Here is a 26,658-nt window from a genome sequence, read left to right on the forward strand (position 1 = left end):
ACAACCACGCGTGCTCAAAACTTTTGGAAACTGCATGTACTAAAATTTAAGAAAGGAAAAAAAAAGGAAAAAATCCGAACGTGGAACTTCTTTTTAAAAATGTTCTTATCTGATGACAGGGAGCTATTATTATTCGACGCAAGTAAAGTGTCATTTTATGAAATAAAATATTCCACAACAAGCACATTACGTCGGAGCACTTTTCTTGCGTCACCTGAAGGTACAAGTTCTTTCTTTCTCACTGTAACCGTGGTCGTAAAAACCAGAGATAGGCTTTTATGTCCCCCCTCCCCTTGTCTACTTTAAGGTAAATTCCTCACAGGGATAAAAGACCCCCCCCCCTTCTAATGTCACCTTTTAGTTATAATGTGCGGTGGGCTGTATAAATATTGGCCGATAACAGCACTTTATGGCTGTTCCGTGAAAAGAACTTCACAGAAGTACCTTTTTGGAAATTATGACTATTTTTTTTTCTAATTTCCACCCCCTTTCTGAATCAATAAAAACTTCCGACTGCCGACGAACACACCTAGGGAAAGAAATTTTTAAAAAAATTTTATTTCAAAAATTTAATGTGTCAATGTCTCTGATACGGTTTTTGTTATTATTTTACTCAATTTTATATGGAGGACTCCCAGAGATCTATAGACGAGAAATTTGTGTTCCATAACAATAACTGATCCTCTATTTTACCGTTAAAATGAACGTATCGTAAAAACAGATCTATCACTAAGTATAATAAAAACGGACCTATTACAAAATGCAGGGCTTTCCCCTACCTCGCCAAATGCTATAAAATCGTAAATTTGCTGAATGATTTTTTTTCCACTGTAAAGAAAAATATATGTTAAACTCGATCCTCAAAATTACGTCAAAACGATTTTTTTTTAAATAAATCAATATATCTTTTTATTCGATTTCAGTAATTTTCTGTAGATGCGCCGCTCAACCAATTAGAATTGCGTCCAAATAATATAAACCTACAAACTACCGTAAAATAGTTTTCAATGGGGAGAAAAAAAATTAATCATAAAAAATTGTTAATATTTGTCTTGGCGAAGACTTTCGAAAGTTGGCGAAGACTTATGATACTTGGCTAATTTACTTGCTAATAATTTGAAATCCTTACAGCGGGTCCTGGAAATGTATTATCGTAGAAACGCCACTTATCACAAAATATATTGTCATAAAAGCAGACCCATCCTAATGTTTTTCATTTTTTTAAAGAGGTGCTTCACAAATTTCTTCCTTTAAAATAAGTAGTCAGTTCTGCATTATTTGTAACCATAACTCTATGGATGCTTCTATGAGGAACTCTATGGAAGATTTTTTGAACGACTCCTCGTAAGTTATTTTTTCACACTAGACAGGATAAGATAAATTATTATTTTTTTACAAATTTAGAATGAAATACTTTTTAGAGAACATTAGTTTTCACAAAATAATAAAAAATTATTCCCTGTATTTGTGATTTTTTTACAAAATTACTAACGACTGCTTTTGTCATTTTTCACATAATCAGGAGCCTCTTTTTGCTGATTCACGTTATTATGAGATGTTTATTTGTTATTGAGATTATTATATTTTTAACCACAACCTGAACGTTTCACGAAAATCTAGCATATTATAATATCTATATATATTACTGGGAATGGTCGAAATGGGTGGGACTTCCACCGGTGAATGTTGACAGTCGCTTTGGTAAATGTCTGAAATATATACTAGATCTAGTTAAGTGACACTGCCCAGTATGCCCTACGTCAGGGGTGTCAAACTCAAAAGCTAACTTGGGCCAAATAAACAATGCTTAACTTTATGTGGGCCGCAAAAAAAAAAAATCAATGTTCATGGAAACAAATATTTTTATTTTGAATTGTAATAAACATACATAAAGTTAAATTATTGTTTACGTCCTGATACTTGACATCTCTTCTCTGCTATTATCTTTTCGATTTCGGGAGAAATTTTATTGGCCGAGACTACTTTCAAAATTGACCCAACCTGAGAGTTATTAATACGGTTTCGGACAGGAGATTTATTTCCATTCATAACAGAAAATAATTGCCTTCATTGATAAGTACTTCCAAACATGGAAATAATTTATACGCGAATTTTCGAGTATTTTCAAACCTTGCTGGTAAATATTCGTGAAATTCAGGCACACCTACTTCAATGAATTTTGCCTTCAAATTTGAGTCGCACTGAATCTCAATCACTTCCATTTGCATATAACTGGGTACTGAGTCTATATTTATTGAGAAAATCGAAGAAAACAAACAAAATTTGTCTTCCAAAGAATTAAAATCTTTAAACCTTGTTTCAAATTCTGTTCTAAGATTTGAAAATTTTTTCTGCTTATTTTTGATACGATGCAGTATCATCTAAACTAGATTTGTTCTTGTTGCACATTGGGAAATGCGTTAAATCTTTATTTTTCAGTTGCCTTTCCCAAAGAAATAGTTTACATTTGAATTGTGCCTTGCCTTGTAATAATAAATTTAAACCGGATAAGTGTTTGGTTATATCAACGATAAAAGATAAATCTTGCAACCATATTTGATCGGAGAACAATCTTCTATCCTGATTTATAGTTTGTAAAACTTACTTATTTTTTCTTTCAAATCCCAGAATTGATTGAGAACCTTGAAGCAAGATAACCAACTTGCCTCGCTATAATAGGATAAACCTGATTATGTACTATCTAATTGATAACTTAGTGTGAAACGGACTCCATTTCACCCAATTAGAATTTTACATTTTCGCGCGGACAATTTAAAATGATCCGTATAGTTTATAAATAAAGTATATTGTAATTTTATATGCTGGTTTCGTTTCTAATTCACATTTCTATTTTATTTTTACTTTGCTTCTGATATATTGACTGGGCCACAAAAATGTTCATCTCGGACCGCATGCGGGCCGCGAGTTTGACACCCCTGCTCTACATCAATGTTTTTTTAAGGTCAAGTGCCACTGCCCAGTATGCCTTCAACCTGTACTCCGAACACTGATGTTTCTCCTAATCTATCCTCAGCTGATATTAAAATATCGAATAAATATAATAATACCAACGAATAAATTAACATCAAATTGGATACAACTAATATTTTGGACATTCACTGGTGAAAGTCGACATTATCTTGATTTCGGTCATTCACAGTAACATCCATACATAACAAAGATAAACACACTCCTACATGTTCAACTACTTCGCAATAATGAAAATTATTATCAGATTTCGAAGACAAGAAAACTATTTATGCATTTTTAAGATCTCTATAACTGGTATTTTGAAAATAAATTTAGCTTAAAAGTTTTCAAAATGTCGCTTACTAAAAATAAAGTAATTAAGCGCACCATCATTACAATAAACAGAAAGTAATACCCGCCTTAATTGCCCGTGTATGTTTTTCAATAAAACATTTTCGTGCAATTAATCAACTTTATGTATTCTTTTTTTTTCCCTCCCTGCCCATTCGTAATTTCTCAGTTTTTTAAAACTTTTTCTGTTCGCTATTTGCATATTCGCACTGGGTTTTCATTCAGTTTCGTTGTAACAAACTTTTTTAACTGCTTGTAAACACGAAAGAAAGCAATTTCTTTTAAACAATAAATTTTCTGAAATGGCTGGAAATCACGGAAAATGTGTGAATATTTGGTGGGGGGACTTTAAAAACTCGCCATTTAGAGCAATAATTTTTTTTGGTTCAAGCCCTTTTAACTTGTTTCTCAAAGCTATTAATTAAATATTTTGAACGTTTTTGTTCATGAGTTTTTACAATCATGTACGTTTTTGTGCAAAGCGTGAATAGAAGATATATTTCAAATGAAATAGTTCGTTGTTTCTATAAATAGTTTATTGTTTTGGTTGGTGCGATGCATTCTGTAATTTGTTTATTGGCGTTTTTTTTTTCGTTGTTATACATTTATTTTGAATCGATAAATGAAAAAGTGTAACATTTAATTATTTCAAAGCTAATTTGGTTTTACGAAATAAATCTTAAATAAAAGATACCCAGAAACAAAAATAAAATTTTTTATAGCCAAACGCTAGCTTCTAGTACATATTCCGAGTTTTATTGAGTTAGCAACTAAGTTCTCATCAATTTTTTTTTTAAATTTCTTAAATAGTTACTACGTTGAGACGCCTTTGTGATCAAAATTTCTATTTTTAAACTTCGCATCCCAATTGCGAGCAATTTTTTCAGTTATGGCACCTTCTCCATACTCAGCACAAATGTCACGAGCAGCTTTTGTGACCTTAAAAACTTAATTGAAAGTAAAAGGAAGGAGGTGTCAGATATAAACATTAATTTGCTCGAACAAAGAAACGAAACATATAGTTTGTCTAAAGTAAGAACTCCCCTAGCTATTCGTCAGGACCCGTGGTGGTGACTATGGTAACGAGGTATAACTATTTCAAGTAGGGGTGTGGGATCACTGTTCAGGACAGGTCAGCGAGAGAAAGAGAATCTTTTTCTTCGGTCTATTGTGTTAGCCCTAGAGTGAAGAGAAGCTACCCTCCCTGAAATGCGCCATTCTTGTTCCGATTACAGCAGACCGCCTCAGACTTTGCGACTGGGGGAGTTCTTACCGTAGACAAACTATAGATTCCAGTCGAACTAGACATTCTCTTTTGAATTATCTAAAATAGTGTTTCTGAACCCAATTTACTCGAGTGGTCGATTAAATATTTCAGTGTTTTATTGCAGAATGGTAAGGTTATTATTTTGAACTAGTGACATAATTTTTGTATATACAAAATTATGGCAAACGTACAGTTTTTTCTCAAATTTTTTCGCAGACTTTCCACAATAAGAAATATTATGAGTCTAAACCTATTTAAATATAAATAAGGGTTTATAGTGATTCTAATACAAATATTATACCTCGGACCAGTGGTTGTGGAGCAAAGATCTAAAACATTCATTAAAATGCGACGGAATAAAGCGGTAAAGGGAATGAGTAACTCTTTAATGAGTAACTCTAATTTATGAGTAACTCTTTAATAAACTTGACTTAATTTTGTTTAGAGAAGATTACATTCTTTCTTCTTTTTTTTTTTTGAGCCGTCACGTTCATTGGTTTTTCAGGAATTCGAAGAATGTTTCAATTGTCTTCCGCATACTATTAAGAAGAAAAAAAAAATAGTTATGGTTCAATTATTCGAGGAAATTCTGATTATTCCAGGATTCTAATGATCGTGTGTGGTTTAAATTCCAATTGGTAATCACCTGCTCAATTCGATGAACCTAATTGATCGATATATAATAAATGTATTTTACATAAATAATTTCGCCCGAAGAGTAAAAACAAATATAAAAAATTGAGTCTGGATTGCAAGTGTGAACAATTGAGCTTGTAGATTACATTAAAATAGATCGTGTTGATAACAATTAAACATGAAGTTAGCAAATATGTAGGACTGAGCCTATATAGATGACAAACAAATGACAATATGCAAATAACTATTATATACAAATAGCCTATTAGGATCGTTGAATAATAGAGGCTTGAAGCTAAAACTGCTTCAATATTATGTCAATTTTCTAAGTATGTCTATTATTGTAACAATACCAGGATATTAGGTCTGGCCAGGACGGGTACACTGTAAAAAATTCTGGATCTTACGGGGAAAAGTACCGGTACTTGGAAGAAAAGTAGTTTTCACCCTAAAATTTTAAGGAACCAAAAAATTTTATGTACCGTAATTTTTTTCAGTAATATTTACTGTGAAATCACTGTAATTAAATAAATATTATTGTAAAAATTAAGGTATAAAATTTTACGAACACAGCTCAGTGTGACAGTACTTTTTGCCGTAATTTGATTTGGAATTTTTTACAGTGTTCTTCTAAGAACTCAATAATTTATGTGTGGTCATTTTAGCCTCCAGTAAGAGAAATAAAAATGACCCCGCAACTTCACTCGTATTCCCAGTTTAATTTGGCCTTTTTTTAATACGATCATTTAATTAATGACTTATGCCATGAAACAAACGCTGAGAATTTTTTTATGATTCAGTTAAATTTCAAAATGTATGCTTTAATATATTTAAGCTAGACCACGCAGCGATTTTAGATGTAACGATTGTAATTAATTAAGCTTGAACGATAGATCTGTAAAGATGGCAAACAATATGAGAACTCAGCTTGGAAGGAAAAAAAATGTAAATAATTTTAATTTCAACTCGACATGATTTTACGCCAAGTCGGTGATGATTAGTCATTTTTGATTAAAACTATTCGCGTTATTAATTTACACAAGAGAGAAATTATTGTCGATTTAGTGTTTATTCTTTAGTATCAAAAACAATTGGGCCCGATATTGTTTTATAATTACATTTAATATTAATCTAGCAATTCCAGGAAATAAGAAAACAATCTCAACTCATTAAACTTATGATACAAAAAATATAAACTCATCACCCCTTACTTTTATCCCTTTATCTTGACGAATTTCTGCAACTGCGGAAAAATGGGTATTTTATTTGCGAATGGCAAATACTACTTTCCCACGATTCTGTCTAAATGGTTGCATCGTTTAATTGGTCTACGAAAAAGCATAATTTCTAGGAACCAGCTTGTTATGAAAAAGAAAGTCACGTGACAGATTTTTTTTTCTTCCCCTAAAATATTAGGTACCAGCTACGATTTTTTAGGCGCCGTGGATGTCCAAGATTTGTAGATTTCTAAGTATTATAGTTTAATATATTTACAGAATCCTTCCACACCTAGCTATATTGAAGAGCGTATATGCATATATGCCCAAAATCGCGGAGAGGACGCGAAAAAAAAAGTTATGACGCATGCTGTTTTTACGCATAATTCTCCATCGCGATAAAAAAAAAAAGAAGTATGATCAGCAGATTTAAGCAGACAAAATTAAAGTTTGAAAAAAAAGAAATCTTAGATATTTGGAAAAATATAAACAGGAAAGATGAATACTAAATACAAGAAACAGAAAAACAAATTTAAAACAATTATGGTGATTTAAGTTCAGACAGTCACGGGAGAATATTAAGTCGTTGAAGAATATAAATGGGAGATTTATATTATTTAAGTAGGGACCAACTATTTGCAAAATAAGAATCGGAAAGTTTGAATGACTTGGATCTTAAAGATGTGTTGTTTCCTAAGTCTAGAGGAATCACAGGCCTGTGAAAATGGCAACCATGACAAGAAATTCGATGAGTAAAGGTTCTATACTTATTTTGACAATTCTGGTTATAAAATTGACAACTCATTTAAACGATTGAATATTAAACAAAATTGAATGTCTGAGGGTATTGTTTGATTGAACTAATTTGATTCAGCATAAAATTTTAAGAATTCAGCCACAAAGATTTCCGCAATTTTGAAGTATTCTGTGCAGCTCATTTAAACAAATCAATCACTAAAATTTCAACGTTCTTGAAATTTTCAGCAGCTAATTTAAACAATTCAGCCACAAATATTTCAAACGGGTTTGAATGATTCAACATCTACTTTAGATGATACAACCGCAAATATTTTAACAACTTTGAATGATTCGGCAACTGATTGAACGATACTAGTTCATCGATGACAATTACCGCAAATTTGTACTATAATATTGTCTAATATTATTTTGTTTAGACATGAACTTTTTTTTTTTTTTTTTTTTTTTTTTTTTTAGCAATATACCTTTAAAAAAACATAAAAAGTTCCGAACCGCGACCTGAAAAATGAAATTTAGTGTTCTTATTTTGTCTTCCTATTTGTCAAACTACATTTCCTCAAGGTTAGTAGACTTTGTAAGAATGTGGAGAGAAAAAAAAAATTTTTCCCTCAGAAACAAGATTTAATGTCATCCAAAATACACGTACGTGGAAAGTGGGAGGGGCTAAAAAATTATCTTGTTTGTTTAGTGGCAGGAATTTCTTATGAATGATAAGGCCCATTCATATTTAGGCCATGTTGTTCTCATGGTAGGATGTATGATTTCTGCTCTACGACTGTTAACAGGGGTCGTAAATTGTTTCAGATGGGTGTTGCGCAACTCGGCGTCCATCACACGCGTGACGGCAGTGTCATTGTTGTTCAAATTAGGGGGAGGGGGATAAGGAATGACGTTGTCTTTTTTCGCTGAAACATTTTCAGTGGCTAGGGGTATATCTGGGTTCCAGACTTTCATTGAAGTTTTTCTTACGAATGTTCTTATCTTCTAGAACCGGTGAGAAGCAAACGCTGTAAATTTCTTCATTCTGAGATGTGTATCCGGTTCCTTCTGATTCCAAATCCTTAAATATTGCAACCTTTGAACCGGAGATTCACTCTTCATCAGGATTTTCAGTTTCAAAATATCCGCGTGTGCGGGAAAAAATTTATTTTGTCATCTCACCAGACTCTATAAATGGTAACTTCACTCCTATATCAGCGCACACCTTCGTAGTAACGCAATTTCGTTCCCGAATCAGACGATTAAAAAATTCAGACTGACAATAGAACCTATCGATACACACTGCACTCAAAACTGTTCGATTTCTCCTTGGCTGGATGCCTTATGATTGTTCTGACTTGGCAAAAACTCTGCTATCATGGGATCCCCTAAAATCCATATTTAGTTATTCTAGTGGAAATGCATAAAAAACAACAACAACTTTAGGGACCAGTATGGTAAATCCAGGGGTCTGTCCAGACATTTCGTGAAAGGTTCGTTTTTGTGAAATTGTGAAAAAATTACTCGTAATTTGTGAATATAAAATAAACGTTAAGTCACAATCTTTCAACCAATGCTTTTGAGAATTTTTGCAATTAGGGTCCTGTTATTGCAAAAAACTTTTTCAATGAATTTTTAAATTGCAAAGACATACAAGATTATGCTCAACACTGTAAAATTATAATTTTCAAAATGAACAGCAATTGCTGCTACTAAATTAGGATGCAACATACAAATATTTTGTATTTAGCCTATACTGCTGGACGCAGAATATTAATTTCGGATGTATAAAGGAAGAAGCGACTGCCGAAGACAAAACTTCGCTCTTTTATATCTGTCTTTCTTCCCTCCCCCCTTCCCTAGGAAGGGTTTATTCTATTAACAAAACAGTAAGAAGAAAAACCAATTTGTGAGGGGTCCGATTAAAAGATAAATTATTTTGTGAAGGGTTCGTTTATAAATTAAAATATTTTGTGAAGGGTCCGTTTTTATGAAAATATATTTTGTGAAGGGTCCGTTTGTGTTATGTAAGAAAACATATTTATGTCACTGTGCAAATATGAGAGTTGTGGCTATGCTTTCTCTATTTTCGAGTATGGCTAATGAGCAGAATATAGTTTTTTATTTATTTATTTTTATCTTCTTTTTTTTAAACTGCATTTTACTCCATTCAAAAACACATTATCTTAGGGAACGTATCGTGAATTCCGTTAAGAGGGAAACGAAGAAACGCGCTCAATCATGGCAGAGTGGAAAGACGTTTTCGTTGAAATTTGGAGCATTATTTATTGCAATAAATTAACTTGCAAAAAATTTTAAGGTAAGAAAAAGCCTAGAAGTCTATATGTTGAAAAATATCGCTCCCCGTGGCTTAAGACTGCAGCAACACTATGGAAGCTGTAAGCACAGAATTGGCGGAGTGAACCAAGTATAAACCTTGTTTCTTTATATTTATTTCGTAAATTCAGAATTTCAACTGCAAGTTGGAAAAGAAAATATTTTCCTTTTTAATGGCCGATCAACTTCTTCCAAAGAAATCCAAAATATTCGCAGTAAATGAGCAGTTCTTATCGCATTAAGAACAACCATTATCCCGTTTTATATTTTGTATTGAAAAAATTATTTTTCCACTAAGAAAGAATAAAAGCAATTACATTATAGTTAAGTTTTTTCATTACGTCATGTCGTAGAAACGTTAATATTTTAAACATTCACATGAATAATATCACGTATGTCTTGCTGTTTAAAAATGAATCTTAACATTAATCAAAATAAAAGTCATGTAAATTTATCTTGCTTAGACAAATATTGTGTTACTATTTCATATGTGTAATATTACTTAAGAATGATAATATAATAGCTTAGTATAAAATTTAAATAAAGGCAAACATCAATTATATCATAATTGTAAAATTAGTTTGGTGTACAAATAAATTTTTTCCTCAAGCATATTACTTAACAATAAATAAATTATGTTTTAACTATCATAAATATTGACTGTCATGCAATATTGACTTTCATGTTATTTGACATAAAAATATTGATTGTTTTTTTGTAAATATTTTAGCAATGGCGAAAAAAAAACCCTTTTTTTTTTTTATAGGAGCCTAGTATTTAATTCATGAGAACAAATTGAAGAATAGATTATCTTCTTAATTAAAAAAAAAATGTCTTTACATAGTGGTCAATTTATTTTTTAATCATATGTAAGTTGAATTACGTTTACATAAGTTCGCAATCAAAACATGATTGTAAAAGTGATCCTCATTGTAATCTGATTTTTTTCCCTTGTGGAAAACAACGAATATTGGTTATAAATATCATGATGTTAAAATCGATAATTTGTATAAAGTTTATGTTATTAATCAGTATAATATCCTCATTTTGTGTGTAGTTTAAAACGCTGTCTGAGGAGCGAAAATATAGTTTAAGTTATTTTTATTAATTTATTATATTAATTGTCTTTATAGATTAAAAGATAACGTAATAATTCATTAATTTATACCCATTTTGAAATAGTTTCAATAATTTTCTGTGTTCTTTTCAAATAGTTAAGCCAAACATAGTCTAAAAAAAACCATTCAAATGTGAGAAATTAGATTTGTGAGGTGTAATAATTTAAATAATTGTCGTAATATTCATTAGTTCATCTAAATTCGATCATTAGATAAAATATTGCACTGGCTGCTTCTTTCTGAACATTAATTGCTGTGTTAAACGAGAAATAAAGTTAGTGTAATAATTGTAAAAAGTAAGTCTAATATATTTGCAAATACTTGAAACTATTCATTATATAAAGTTTTCCTCTAGTTTATTCGAGACTCAATTATGTTTATTCAATCATGTGACTAAACTTCTTTGTGTTTCCAATTAAAATTTTCTACGCATGAGCAGTTACTCTAAATATATTTAAAACAGTTGGAGAAATTATGTCGAAATTAATTTTTCTCTTTAAACTTTAATTTGCTTTCAAATTGCAACACCAATTATGTTCGACATATTTATTTCATTCTTAATAAAGTTTAAAAAGGAAAACATTTTTTTCTTAAATAATTTTGAAGAATCGCATCGGTGATTGGACGGGAACTGGTATTTTTAATATAATATGGCAGTAAGATTAATACACGCTTTGAGTTTAGAATTGTAATGAATAATTATAATAAATTCTTAGAAATTATATTAAGAAACTATTAATTTATTATTTTAATTTATAAAAATCATTACAATTGTAAATAGGCCGTTTTATACAAATATGAACAGTGGTCATTTACCGCCTTTTGGACGGAATTTAGAGAGAGAGAAAAAAAAAAAAGAAGTTCTATAGACCAGTTCAGAAATTCTGTCGTAAGCACAACTAATGAAGTTAAATTTACGGTTGTTGTATAGTAGTGAGGACCGTGTTAGCCTTGTCACCAAACCTGTTTAATATGCATGAACAACTTTCGCGTAAAATGTTTCACTACATATTAACTAAAAAAATCCGCCTCTTCAAAAAACGTTTGCCTTTTTCGATTTCCCCATGGGAAGGGGGGGGGGACTTATTTTTACTCTTTTTGCTACCGATGCAAACGCGATTTATAAGATCCCTCATTGTATTTCTTATTTTCACGATTTTATATTAGTTTTCGCGTTTCGTATTCACGGGATTTAAAAGCCACTACTAATGTTCATGTTCAAGTGACTAAAAAATTATACATCGGAATTCGTATACACGCGATTTTAAAATGAAACAGTGATATTCTTATTCCCGCTATTTTAATATCAAACATCGAGATTCTTATTCACGCGATATTAAATCAAACATCGAGATTCGTACTCACGCGATATTAAATCAAACATCAAGATTCGTATTCGCACGATTTTAAAATCAAACAAAATATCGAGATTCGCATTCATGCAATTTTAAAATTAAGTATAAATTAAGTTCTCTCATCGAAAATATTGATATCATTCTATGAGCAGTGGAGCCTCAGGAGATAAAGCGTTCGCCCTCCGAAGAGGTGAACCGAGTTCGAATCCCAGCAATGACTGGTGAACGACATGAATTCCGCACCCGGCTTGCACCCGCCATAATGCTGACGTAAAATATCCTCAGTAGTAGACAGATCATGGGTTAGAGTCCCCTTGCCGTCAGACTAACCTTGGAATGTTTTCGTGGTTTTCCTCTCCGCGTAACGCAAATGCGGGTTAGTTCCATCAAAAAGTCCTCCTCGAAAGCAAATTTTGCCTAATACTTGATCCAGGAGTTCCCTTGTCTTCTGGATTGTGTATAAAATTAACAAGATTACTAAGTTGAACATAACCCGAAATAGTGTCGGCTGTTCAACGACGCTTATAATGTAAAATAAAATAACATTCTATGGATAAATGCTTCCTACATACACTTTTTTCTTGCTCAAAACTCTATTATTTAAAAAAAGTATGATGCATATAACATTTTTGTATTTCTATTTTTAGCTTTTTCGTTATTTACCAAACTCACATCCTTGTGGAATGAATCAATCTAGAATTCCATAAAAATTAAAAGTTTTCAGAAAAATCAGTCGATTTCAAACAAATGAGTTGACGGCGAAAAGATAGAAACTAGTAACAAATGTTAATCAATGCGAACATTAATTGAAATTTTGTGATATCAGAAAGTTTTTATATAAATCTGCTTGTCACATGGCAGTGCTGCAATTGAAGGAAGATTCTCCACTTAGTTTTGACATCCGACAAAACTACCATGAATTTGACAATAAACCGTATTTTATTGTAAAGAAATTAATTTTATTAGCAACTAAATGCTCACCAAAGCTACAAGAACTCAGTTTAAAGCAAACCGATGAAATGAAAGAAAAGGATAAATAAGAAAAATTTAAATTAAAGGAACTTGCTCTAGTCTAAATTATTTAGAACAAGTTTTTAAACTAAAATAAACTCAGAACTAATGCATGTGATTCATAGTTTATTGCCCTTTTAAAAAAAAATAAATAAAAAAATTGGTGGGTTTAGTAGTCTATAATCATTTAAAGTCAAATTTGAAAGTTATCTTATGTGTTTAATAGTTAAGCTAATTTTTATGCGCTTTTTTATGTTTATTTTCGTAAAAATTTGAATCACTTTAATACAAAAGATGGCTTTTGGTATTTAGTATCAAGTTTGTGCTGATTTCGAGTAATTGCAAGTCAGTGTTCATACATAACTTTAATTAGGTGTATCTATGTAGAGTGAATATTGAATATATATAACTGCCAGCTTTTACTAAACTTGCGTGCAACTTTACTTTTAAATTGGTAATAAAATTTATACTTCTTATTTCATTCTTGGATTCCTAAATTTCATGTAAAATAATTTCGAAAATACCGCTCCATATAAATGCACTAATATTTATAAAAGCGAATGATAATTATATAATGTTATTTTATGTCCAAGAAGTCGTGAGTTCGATCGCCATCTGCCGAAGGCTTCCCGTGCAGTTAATGATGACTAGTGTACGTTTAATCTGTAGGGTTGGGTCACAAAGTCCTCCATGTTCCTATAACAGAACAATACCTCTGGTGGTACTGAATTGGAGATGGATCGTTCTCTGGTTCATGTCAAAATTACGATCTGTGGATAAATAAATGGGTATTTGAATGGATCCGTTTTATAAACGGGCTGTGACGCGCCTGTGGCTGAACTAGTATTCTTAGCCATAGATGGCGCCACTGAAAAAGAAGAAATGCTCCATTTTTCCATAAATTCGCTTGGTTTCATCGCAGGCATGCAGGTATTTGGCAAGAAACATTTAAAATAACAATGTTGTTTTTGAACTCTGAGCCAAATAAAACAGATATTTTAGTTTATAATTATAATTCAATTTTTATTTTACTACCACTGGGAAAAATCATCATCAGAGAGACTATAAGTTGGCAGGTATGCATTACAAATATTTTTCTTCTGAAAAAAAAGGGGAAAAAAAACTGCTTTTAAAAAAAGGGGTCCCCTTTTCTTGAAATAGTCCATTGTTTCTCTAAAACAGCTGTTAAACACTAAATTTTTTTTACCGCAAACAAACTTTTCACAGATTATTTTACCGTAAAAACGGAACCTTCACAAATGAACTCATTACAAAATTATTCTTTCGAAAAATGTAGTCAATAACGTCTTCAAAATTTGAAAACTGCGAAAGAAAAAAAAATTTTTTTTTTCAATAACAGAATTTTACTTTTACTTAACGTCGTGATGACAAAAAGAATCCGATTTTACCCGCTTAGATTTTTTTTTTAAAAAAAAAGTGTGAGTAGATTTTGTACAAATACACAAAAGTGTCTGGACTTGATAACCACAAAAACCGGTTGATGTTTTTATTTGGGAAAAAAAATTCTCTTTTATTTTAAGGATAAGTCTTCAAAAAACAAAAAGCATTCGAAACTACCTGAATGTGGAAAAAAAGAGCCTTATTCTACGGGAATTTCTGCTGATTTTTATGTGAAAAAAAATGAAAATAAAAAAGAATCTCATTTCATTTTTAGAGAAAAATCCGTGTTTCTTAGGTTAAAAATGTATAAAATTATAACCAAGGCCATTGGTATTCATAATTATAATAGAACCAGACAAATATATCGAGCTGTCGGGGGGAAATGAAGGGGGAAAAAATTAAAATATCTTTTTGATCATGTTATCTGATATCCAATCTCTCCTTATTATTTTAGAATGAATGATGGAGCAACCCATGTGGGCGGTATGTGCACTACGGCAGGTGTATCCATTCTGTTTGTTCTAGAAAAGGTTAAAATGTGAAAAGTGATATTTTTTTTTCTTTCTGAATGGAATATCCAATGAATGAAATAAGCTAGCTCATTTCCGTTTGCAGTTTTAATTCTGAAAATTTAATGATTCGAATTCAGAAATGCTGTTTATTGATGCTGGACCTGAAAATAACCATTCGACACATGGCGAGTCAAGAAAAAAAAGAAATGGCGATTTAAATTAAATGAACAAACGGTCACCTTTTCCCATCATTGTTTTTTTTAAAATTGTTTTATGCTAAAAGCAATTCAACTCAGAAAGACTCTTGAAAACAGAATTTTTATCAAAATGTCTCAATTTTGTTCAAAATTTTGATCCTTGAGAATCTATCAATTCTTGGTGAAAAAAAGAGTTCTTTAACAATTCACATATTTTAAAATTATAAAGTATATGTTACCGTGAATGACCGAAATCAAGAGAATGACGACATTCACCGGTGAATGTCGACAATCAATCACATAGTCGCTTTGGTGAATGCCCGAAATATTAGTTATATCCGTTTTGATATTAATTTATTCGTTGATATTATTAGATTTATTCGATATATTAATATCTGTTGAGGATGGATTAGGAAAAACATCAATGTTAGAAGTACCGGTTAAATGCATACTGGGCACTTGACCTGAAAAAAACATTGATGTAGGGCATACCGGGCAGTGGCACTTAACGAGACCTAGTATATATTTCGGACATTTACCAAAGAGACTATGTGATTGTCAACATTCACCGGTAAAAGTCAACAACCACTAATTTAAATTATTTTGCCCCCATAAATATTATTAAATAGAGTTCTTTAAATTCAGTATGTTTAACTGACTAACTATGACAATAAGGTTTGATTTAAACCTTTTTTGGAAATACTAAGTTTCTTTAAGAATTAAAAACTTTTAACGGAGCGTTTTAGCGTTTCTTTATAGACTTATTCTTTTATTTTTTTTCGTTTTCTCTTTTTTATTTTTATTTATTAACTTTCTTTTTATCCGCGTTTCTATTATGACACAGCATTTTTTAGAGAGCGTTTCTAATGAACGTTATTCTTTTAAGGTAACTTTTTTCTAAAAATGCGACTATGTAAAAAAACAGTCAAATTGAGATTTTTAAATTTTACTTTTGTTTAAAAATTAAGAACGATTTTTGTTGCTGTTTCTATCTGGCTTTTTCTTTTTTGAAAACATTTGTTTTGTTTTTTATAAACGTTTTTATGATGACGCAGTTATTATTAATTCTGCATCGTTTCTTTTTTTTATTTATTTATTTATTTTTAAGAAAAAAAGTGCTATTTGGCCAATTTTTTTCACTCGAATTTTTAGTATTCGGGCTAAATCACTATTCGTTACATCCCTAACATAAATGCAAACGAATTATTTGAAGAGAACTTCCCCCTCGCGTAATCCTAAGTTGAAAGAGAATTAGCCATGAAAAGTTTTTCCTGTGGTATAGTATCCTTACCAAGGGGATTAGGGGCCGTTCAAAAAGTACGTACACAAAAATGGAGAAATTTTAAACCCCTCCCCCCCTTCGTACATTACCGTACATAAAGTCTTACTCCCCCCCCCCTTAGAGTACGTACATTTTATTAGTCTACCCCCCTTTTTCATAAAAATTAAAATAATTCTGTTTTAAATAAAATTAAATATTTATTTAAGGAGTGTGTAGAAAAAAGTCAAATTTAAATTTGGTGTATGCTTATAGTGTACGTACTTTGTATAATACCACCCCCCCTCCCCATCGTACAAAACCGTACAAAATAGCGAATCCCCTCCCCCCCCCTTCGGGATGTACGTACTTTTTGAACGGCCCCTTATGCTTACTTATTTCGGTCGGTGTGAGCTTGAATCAGTTAACGAATCAACCAGCTTCAGTAACTGACTTTGTATGTTTTCATTTATTATACAGGTTTAAATAATGAATAAATCGATATAACGTTATTTTTCTTCTTATTTTTCCTGTTATTGTAATATAAATTAAACCTTTTAATACTTATACTTTATTAAAAAATTGTATCAAGGTATATTGTTGTGTGTTTACATTTAAACATAGAGCGTGTTTCTTTTTAGAAATCGTGAAAATTATTTATTATTATTATTTTTTTTTTACAGTGAAATTGTAATCCTAATAATTTTTTTTCTTCTTCTTAGTGAAAGAATGAGTTATTCGAATTGAACTGCCGAATTAAACTTGTAGCCAAATCAATATAACGAAGTTGTTTAATGGATAACATTATATACAGGTATTATATTTTTGATCATTATCGAAATATTTTTTTCCCAGCGGTCTGGAAAAAATAGAACAGGTAATTTGCGCTCTTAATGTTTGCAACTTTGCAATTACAAACCTGCTGGTCCTTTCAAAAAAAAAAAAAAAAAAAAATGGGGGCTAGCAGCTCTGCGTAAAGGAATTCCTTTGGTCATAGTAGTCTTCTTATCTATTTAAAATTAAGGTTCATTGCAATTAATTTGTTGAGCAAGGTTCAATATTGTTATTAACTGAAGGGAAGTTGGTAGGGAATATTCCCAAAAAAATTTAAAAGCGATTATATGCTGGTGGATTTGAATTTAAATATTACTAAATTATTTGGTTCTTAAATTAAAATAGTAAAACATTAAATTTTCTATATCTTACAAACTACGATAATAATAATAATCTTCTGACTTTAAACTTATATAACCTTTTATTGTGTTTCAATCAAAACAAATTCTTAAGATTTAAAGTTTAATTGACTGTTAAAAAAATGCGAATGACAGAAAGAAATATCTATAATTGCATAAAAATAACAATTACTTTTTTACTGCTGTTTCTTAGCCTTAATGAAGTAGTTAACGTAAAATAAATAAAATCTTCTTCGGAAGAAAAATTTACTACTTAGAATATAATTTCTTTCCCCTTTCTTTGAACAACAACATGGGAGCTGACACGACATCTACGATTACTATACGATTCTTACGGCGTGACCTTTTCGTTTACTTCGTAATGGAGGCGGAGCATGGCTGCCATGGTAACAAGACGTCATAACGTCTCCCGCCGTGACGTTTCACTGACGTAACACGATCACGTGCACAGAAGATAATACAATGTTGCAAGATGAAACCTACTGCTTTTATTGTTGTCTGTAACATTCCGTCACAGGGAAGTGCGGCGCCCTAGCAACCTAGAAAGCATAAAATTTTTACAACGCCCTCCCCCCTCGCATATTTTATTCCCCTCCATTAGTTCGATTTCGCTGGTGCACCCTTTTTTGTTTTTATTTCTGTCAACAGGTTTTCGGTTAAAAATTTAATATTTTATTCATTTTGCACATAGAAATATATTTTTTTTTATCCTTCGCTTCCTCTGTTATTTTATCGATTTGTTTTTTTACTTTAGTCGTCATCATTTGTTAATGTAACAATTTTTAACGCGTTCGAAAAGATTTTAGCATATTAAATTGATAGATTTTGTTAACGTAATGATTATTTTTGAAGCGGCATTTAATATTTATTTTTTTATTTCAGTATTGTGTTGGTTTTTTTTGGCATTAGCTTTATGTTATTGCTAGCTTCGTCTTTATTGGAAATATGATCTCATCATTTATTTTGTTGACCGATTTTATGTCATCAGTTGTTTATGAAATAAATCGTGAAAAATTTCTGAATAAATAAGAAGACGTCATGAAATGGTACTACAAAAAATGCAGGACAGTTCTAACAATAATTTTTATTAAGTATGTGTTAAAATGTTTACATGATATTGATTTTTAGTACTAAAATTATAAAGTAAACATACTTGGAACTGTATTTTTTTATTAGGTGCATATATATAAAGACAAAAAGGATGAAAAGAAAACAGAGAAAAACAAAGAAAATTAAGAAAAATAATAATAAGTTTTATGTACTGTTCATAAGCTGTAGATTTTTTCGGGTGCTCCTCACACTATTGTATTGATATTATATTTTGCTTTGGCTATATTAATGCAATATTAGAAAGCATATATATTTGCAGATATATTCGTGTCAGCTGATCACGAGATTATATATTTTCCTTATTTTGTTTTCCGTATTTTTAATTTTTTTAAAGAATTTTTTAAAAATTATTTTTAAAAAATATTCTATTTTAAAAATTTTTCTTTTCATTAATCTTTATTATATTATTTTCTATATTTTTAGCTTTTATATATATATATATATATATATATATATATATATATATATATATATATATATATATATATATATATATATATATATATATATATATATAATAAATAAATAAATAAATAAATAAATACAAGAAAACACGAAATTTTTCGTGGGTGAGACTTTTCTTGTGAAAAGTTTTAGTTATAAAATTGTAAATTAAGGACATCGTCGACTCTCATTCAAGAGAATTTTGTTAACTTAAGAGACAAATTTAAAAGAAAACATACTGTGAATAGTCCATTTTTGTGATAAAATACTTTGTGAAGAGCCCGTTCTTGTGGTAAAATGCTTTGTGATGTGCCCATTTTCGTGATAAAATACTTCGTGGTGAGCCTATATTCGTGATAAAAATATTTTGTGAAGGGCCTGTTCTTGTGGTAAAATACTTTGTGAAGAGCCCATTTTCATGATAAAATACTTTGTAGTAAAGGGCCCCTTTCTTGTGGCAAAATACTTTGTGAAGGGCCGGTTCTTGTGGTAAAATACTTTGGGAAAACCTCGTTCTTGTGGTAAAATACTTAGCGATGGGCCCTGTTTTTGTGGGTAAAAATACGTTGTGAAGGGTGTGTTTATGAGGTATGATCTTGGTTCATTTTAGATGTTTTGTGAGGAGTTCGTTCACATATCCTAAATGTCACATCAAATAACCCTCGGAGAATCTTAAAAATCTACAGAAAAATAAAATGTTTCTATTTATGGCGCACATTTTCTGTTACATTTACTTTTATAATCCATATAGGCAAACCTTAATTTATTTTATTTACCAATGAACTTATTTGTATATTAACGTGACAAAACAATGTAATAAATATACTTATTACATTCTCCAAATCTCTACAAATAGCATTTAGTTATCATGTACAGTCAATAAATACAATTGAGTCCCCCTGCAACAAAACTTTTTATCGGATCGTTAAAAAACCGGAACGTTAAAAAACAATCAAAATATACTTCATTTAACAAAGCCGTCGTCTTCCTCCGAATTTTTCAGACGTTTGTTTCTTCGATTTCCAACCATTTTGAAATATTTTTGATGTTTATCAGGGTGCGTAGCGTTTTTAGAAAGTGCTTGCTTAAAGGTCATTAGGTGTTTTTAAAAAGTGCTTAATTTTCCCCTTTTCAATATGAGGTTTTTCCTTTACCATGTTGATTTTCGCTACAAATTATGCAAAAAGACACAGTTCACATTGTTCTCTTCAACGGTTTCACAATTAATTCAACCCCAATCTATTTCGTCGTATTGTCAGTCCGTAGCGTATGAAAACGCCATTCGTTTTACACGATTCAAAATTTCATGATTTTTTACAATTGTCAAAAACAATGTCAAAAGTTGTTTTTTGACATGACGGTTAAAACCGTCAATTGTCAAAAACTTTCCTACCCTGCCTAATTATGATATTTTCTTAAAGTGCTTAAAAAATATTTTTTGAGTGCTTGAAAGGTGCATATTTTTTGTTGAATAATTTGGCTACGCAATCTGTTTGATTTACTAGATTCAAACAAATCAGAATATAACAAAGTTTTTTTTTGTATAACGAATTATTCAACTTGAACCATCGATTTCGTAATACACAGAGACTTCAGTGTAATATTAAAGCTATAAAGGAACGTTTATTAAGTGCCTTATTTTTAAAATGAGCTATTTTAACCTGTTACTTATTGATGAGGAAGAATTATTGTAACATAATGTGATGCTATTAACTTTACATAAGATAAAACCCTCTTGTGAAATTCAGGGGGAAAAAATTGCCTCCAGGGCATCCCGAAAATGCTGCCATCCCCTTTGTGTTTCGCATTTCCGGTGTTGTCGGCACCGGATCAAAAGGATGCGGCAGCGAAAGGGAAATCTGCATTGTTTCCTTCCTCCCCCCACACCTCCTCCTCAATCGGTTTTGAGATAAGTCCCAGGAGATGGGGAACGTTGACATATTGCGGGAGCTAAAATTGTTAGTGAGGTAATTGCACTCTGAGTTGCTGAAGAAGAAAAAAAAAAAATTAGCCCTAGGCCTCACACCACCCCCTCTGCCTCATCTTGAGTTACTTTGTGCTGTGAATGGATTTGGAAGAGATGCCTTTTTTTTTTCTTTTCAACCAGTGACGTCACGCATTCTTCGGCACTGATGCCTCTTGAATGGAACGCTCTTGTAATGGATCGAATTTTTTCTTCTTCGTCAATTTTTTTTTTTTTTTCCTCTGAAGGAAATTGCGAAACGTATGAGAGAATTCATTAATACTATTTTAATTTTTTTAACAAAAAATATTTTGCGGATTACATTGTTTGGTAAATTATTGCGGTTTGATCTCAAAGAAACGTTAACTTGGGGAAGACGTAATTTCTTTTGAGCGTTAGAAAGGGAAAAAAGATTTAATTTCTCCACTATAAAAAATGCAAAATATGTTTTAATACAATATAATAATATAGTGAACTAATTTGTCGTGATTACTGGATTGAGCAGTGATGGCTCAGTAGTTAATGTCTCTGAGCTGTCATTGTAAGGACAAGGGTTCGGTTCCCGGCTATACATGGAAGACCACCCGGTTTCGGATCAATGGGTACCAGCTTACGTGGTAAATAAAGGTGGTTTGTGCATTGCTATCATCATGCTGTTAATCTCGAAATTTACTAACTTTAACCTCCATGACACCCCCTGGCCCACAATGGGCTGTTGTTCGAATGCTTTACTTTTTTGACTGATTTGAAAGCTGGAATACTTCCAATAAATCCCTATCCATATAAAAGCAAGTCATTGTTAATTTCTGTTTTTTAACAAAGGGTATTTTGAAAGCCATAATGAATTAAGAGGCTAGAGCGCTTACTGCCCAATTAGGTGATACAGGTTCTAAAACGGCGATAGCTGGATGATTTGTACACAGCCTAATGACGCAAATATATCTGTATAGGTAGATGGATCCTGAGTTAAAAGAGTCGCATTCCATTTGCCGTCGGGCTAAACGTGGAAGGTCTTCCTCGCTATGTAATGCAGATGCAGGTTAGCTTCACTCAAAGTAGTTTCCCACAAAAATAATTTACTCCAAATGCTTTCTTCAGGAATTGCCTTGCCTATTGAACTGAATCCAAAATTACAAAGCGAAAGATTTGAAATCTAAAATAGGCAGAACCGATTACAAAAATAAATAAATAAAAATTAGAAAGGTTGTCTTGGTCAAACCTACCGCGTACAAATCAAATCTACGAAGAAGCCGTTGGTTAAGTTAATGGAGTTATACTTAGATAAATTAATATTTATGCAATATTTTTAGTTGATATTATGGTGGACGAAAAAAAAGCCCCTGAATAAAACTACCAGAAAAAATTCCCTTTTACTAATTATATGGTTTAAAATATAATTAATTATAATTAATGTATGATTAACCCTATTCGGGCTGTAGAGCCAAAATTTACTGTAGTAAAATGTTGGTTCGAATGTAATTAGATATTTACAAAAAAATATTAATGCTTTAGAATTAATTTAAAGTTTGCGAAAATGAACTTTTCATACTGTTTACCAAATAGATTAAAGACTCATAAGCAGTTTTTAATATCAATAATTGTAATTTAAGTTGTGATATAATAATTTACAAATAATACTTTTTCAACTAATGATTTACTTAAAAATTGTTTTAAATCCAAGCAATAAGTTTTCGTTAATATTTTTCAACTAGTCAAAAGATTAAGCCACTGAGTGACTATTAATTGGTACATTTATTTATAATAATTTTATTATATTTTATTTTTGCATTAAAAATATAAATAAAATATTAAAAGTTCCTTTCGTTAACTTAAAATTAAACTCCGTGTATCAATTCATTTTTTAAAAATATGTAATTACGTTCGTATAATTATTAATATTAAAGCTGAATGCTAGCGAAATATTCTAATTAATTATGACAATAAGGTATGAATTAAAAGCCTTTTGGAAATACGAAGTTTCGTTAAACTTCAATAATGAACTAAGCATAATTTAACTAATTTCACTAAGAAATTCTGACAAACATTATTTTATTTTAAGGTGATGAATTCAAGAACCATACGCCTATGTACGCTTACAAACCTTGTAAGGTGAATTTTTGTAGCTTCACATTTTCATTCGTTTCTTTCATCTGTTTAAAAAATGTTTTAATGGTTTTTCCTAAAGGTTTTCTTCAACTCAAAAGTCTGTGGAAAAAATTGCGTGCCTCCCAAAAGTTGTCGTAAATCGAGGTGGTCGCTACCTGGAGGTTTCACTGTGTCTGCTTTGTTAGTTTTTTTATACTTCAAAAAATAACAATTCAATTGTTTTCCCCAGTTTAAAATCTTGACTAGTAGAAAATTATGAGTAGGTTTTCCACAAAAGCAATACACAAATTCGGTACTGTTCATTCATGGTCATATTGTCATTTAGGTCATTAGTTACTGAAGATACATAATTGTAATTAGCTAGATAATGGCAATATATTTACGACTAGCGGATGCCATTTCGTTTTACGACAATATTGTAATATATTTTTAATTCGCTTACTTTTATTGGATGAACACCACAACCCTATTATCATTGTTATCTTTAATAATAAATGAGCCCCATGAAATAAAATAACGAAGTATAATATTACAGAGTTATTATTTAACATCTGAGTAAACTCAAATGATGCAGTTCATTCAACCTGAGTTCATAAACTCTTTTGAGTTTTATGAATGAACCGTGTAGTAATTAACGATCAAACTGGGCATCACATTCAACGATGGTTTATTTCTGCAATTTCGTTCATCACGTGTAGAAACACTATTAATCCTGACGTCCTTACCTGGACGCGAGTGCCTTTTCGTCAAATGTTTAGTTCATTAAGTGATCGGCATCCGGCTTCATCGCGTGATACACTTTTAGAGGGTAGCGTAACGGAGGAAGAAAAAAAAATATTCGGGGCTTGACGTCTTATTGTACATTTGGAAAATTCTACGCCAAATAACGAGTGCCCTCGCCAAATTTGCATATTCTTCCGCTTATTCTTGATGGTCCGAGTCGGATGTTGTTGATCGCGTGACGTCTTCAATTAGATTAGCCAACCCTTCCCGGATTTTAAGTAACTCTCTTGCAGCGGCTGCTTCATTTTCCTCCTCCTCCAACGCCAATTTCGGAACAATGCCGTCCAGAAACTGTCTCGGTTCAGAGAGCTCTTTAACCATATTATCATTTTTTTCCCATCCTCTTTTACCTGATCATGTTAACTAACAATAAGTCTTGTTTTTGAATGTAATAAATGCTGTTTCGGCTTGTAAGTCATATCTTACTTTTTTGTTAAAATACAATAAGCACGTGTAATCAGCTTGCTGAACATGATAACCAGACAGTGCATATTTAGAGTGAAGAATCGTTTATTTAAATTAATGACAATGCAAGATTTCTTCTCCTTTATATCAAACTTAAGATGTAAAACTTAGAAGTTACTCACCTTAATTTATTAAGTTATTTCAAATTTTTATTTAAATATTAATTTTTAATTAACTAATTTATTTATCACTAGCTGATTAATTGTTATTCGTAAAGGTTGAGGGGGAGAACAATAAATAAAACAATACTAAAAAGCGCTTCGAAATCATGCACAAAACTGAAAAATAAAAACTAACACAATCAATCTAGCTAAAAATATTCCCCTTTTTTATTAATATTTTTTGCTTTTCGCATTGACTTTACATTATTAGATTATTTTATTTCATTTTATAACCGGCGTTGACCCAATTCGGAGTTCACGACCATCAATGTTCATCTCCTTAACCTTGTAATTTTGAACTCTACCCAGAAGACAGGGAAACTCTTGGATCAAGCATCAGGACCAATTAGCCTTCATGGAGAACTTTTTGATGAAATAACCCTCATTTGCGTTACGCGGAGAAGAAAACCTCCAACTGTTAGCTCGCCGGCAAGGGGATTCTAACCACTGATCCGTTTGCCACTGAGGATATTTTATGTCAGCACTGTGGTCGGTGCGATCCGGGAGCAGAATTCGTATCAACCAGTCACCGCTGAGATTCGAACCTATTTCACCTCTTTGGGAGGTAAACTCTCTATCCGCTGAGCCACCGTGACTTGCGTTGTTAGATTAATCAAAAAACCATCTTTAGTAGTTCATCCCATCAATATAAATTCTATTCAGTATCATTTAGCATGATGCTATTGCTCGAGGCCAATTCATTATATGACAATTTTCTCTTAAACTTATCCCTTTTCAAGAACCCGTGGAAAAAATCTTTTCACAGCATCTATGTAAAAACTTTACAGTATTGGCGAAATTTTGATAGGTACCAAACATACTAATTTTACCTATATTGGTTTATTTGATACCTATTAAAACTGAACTAATTACCATTATACCAGTAGTGCCCATTTCCAAAATTAATTAGGATTCATTGGCGTCAATAATAGCTTAGCGATTTTTCATCTTTCTTCTAAATAACTCTGTATTATCTCTCCATTCATTTTGCTATTTAGTTCTTTTTTTTAGTAAGTAAAATTAATAATAATCAAAATTAATTAAGTATCATAAGCATCAATAACAGTTAGGTGATTTTTTTCGAATACCCTAAAAGAATAAGTACTTTTTCTCCATTAAATTTGATTTTTACATAGTACATAGCTTATTTTTTTTCTTCTTTCAAATAGTACGTACTACCAAAATTAAATAAGCATCATTGATGTCAATAATAGTATGGCAATTTTTTACATTTCTATTTAGTACTATTTCTTCATCGATTTTCTTTTAGTACATAACTTTTTTTTATTTCAATAACCGTTGTTTTTAAATTATTTAATCTTATATAAATGCGATTTAGAGGCATAACTATAAACAATATGAACTCATGTTTTGAAATAACTTCAGGATTGCTAATTTTCTGACGTAGTCAAGCACCTTGTTCACATGGATCATTGAGTTTATCAGACAAAACGAATAAAAAAAAATAATTAAATATTAAAGAACGTGCAAAAGACTCCTTTCTTTTTATTATTGAGAGCTATAAGTTGGCAAACATCACTGATGTGATTCTTTAAAATACTTAAATAAACAGAATCTTTTTTTTTTTTTTTTTTTTGTAATTTTTTTAAATTTTTTTATTGGCACCTTTATTGTTAAGATAGCTAAATGGGCATATTTTAAGATGTTTATAGATCTTAATAGTATATTGATTTAAAGAATGCGTGTAATTTTTTTAATTTATGGTATAATTTAGAATTTTTTTTTTTAATGTTTGGATTTACGTTACTTTATTATTATTTTTCATCTTAGAAGAAAATTTTTATTAAACTTGTTAATGTCGTTTTCTGTTGACTAATTAAAAAAAAGAATTAGGCCACAACCCCCACCTCTAATTCCTGTAACAGTGATGAGTATCCGTTGTAAACGAGATAAAATGTAGAATTATTGAGCGTGGGAAATGCCATCATTGTTCGACCTGAAGTCCACTTTCACATCCCATTTTCTCACACATTGTGAGCTTCACTGTTCGCGTGTAGAGGAAATTGATTCACAAAGTTAGTCAGTGTGTATGCGCATCTTTGGC

At 31.1% G+C, this 26,658-nt stretch overlaps 1 long non-coding RNA gene across 1 annotated transcript; it reads left to right on the plus strand.

The window, feature by feature from the left end:
• The first annotated feature begins 1,227 nt into the window (after positions 1-1,227).
• Positions 1,228-18,803, plus strand: LOC139425186 (uncharacterized). The gene is made up of 2 exons (XR_015434511.1): positions 1,228-1,344; positions 17,091-18,803. It is a non-coding gene; the product is annotated as an uncharacterized LOC139425186 (long non-coding RNA).
• Positions 18,804-26,658: the final 7,855 nt, after the last annotated feature.

Source organism: Parasteatoda tepidariorum, chromosome 6, assembly GCF_982258835.1.
Source record: "Parasteatoda tepidariorum strain Cologne lab strain chromosome 6, Ptep-v5.0, whole genome shotgun sequence".
Lineage (NCBI taxonomy): Eukaryota > Metazoa > Arthropoda > Arachnida > Araneae > Theridiidae > Parasteatoda > Parasteatoda tepidariorum.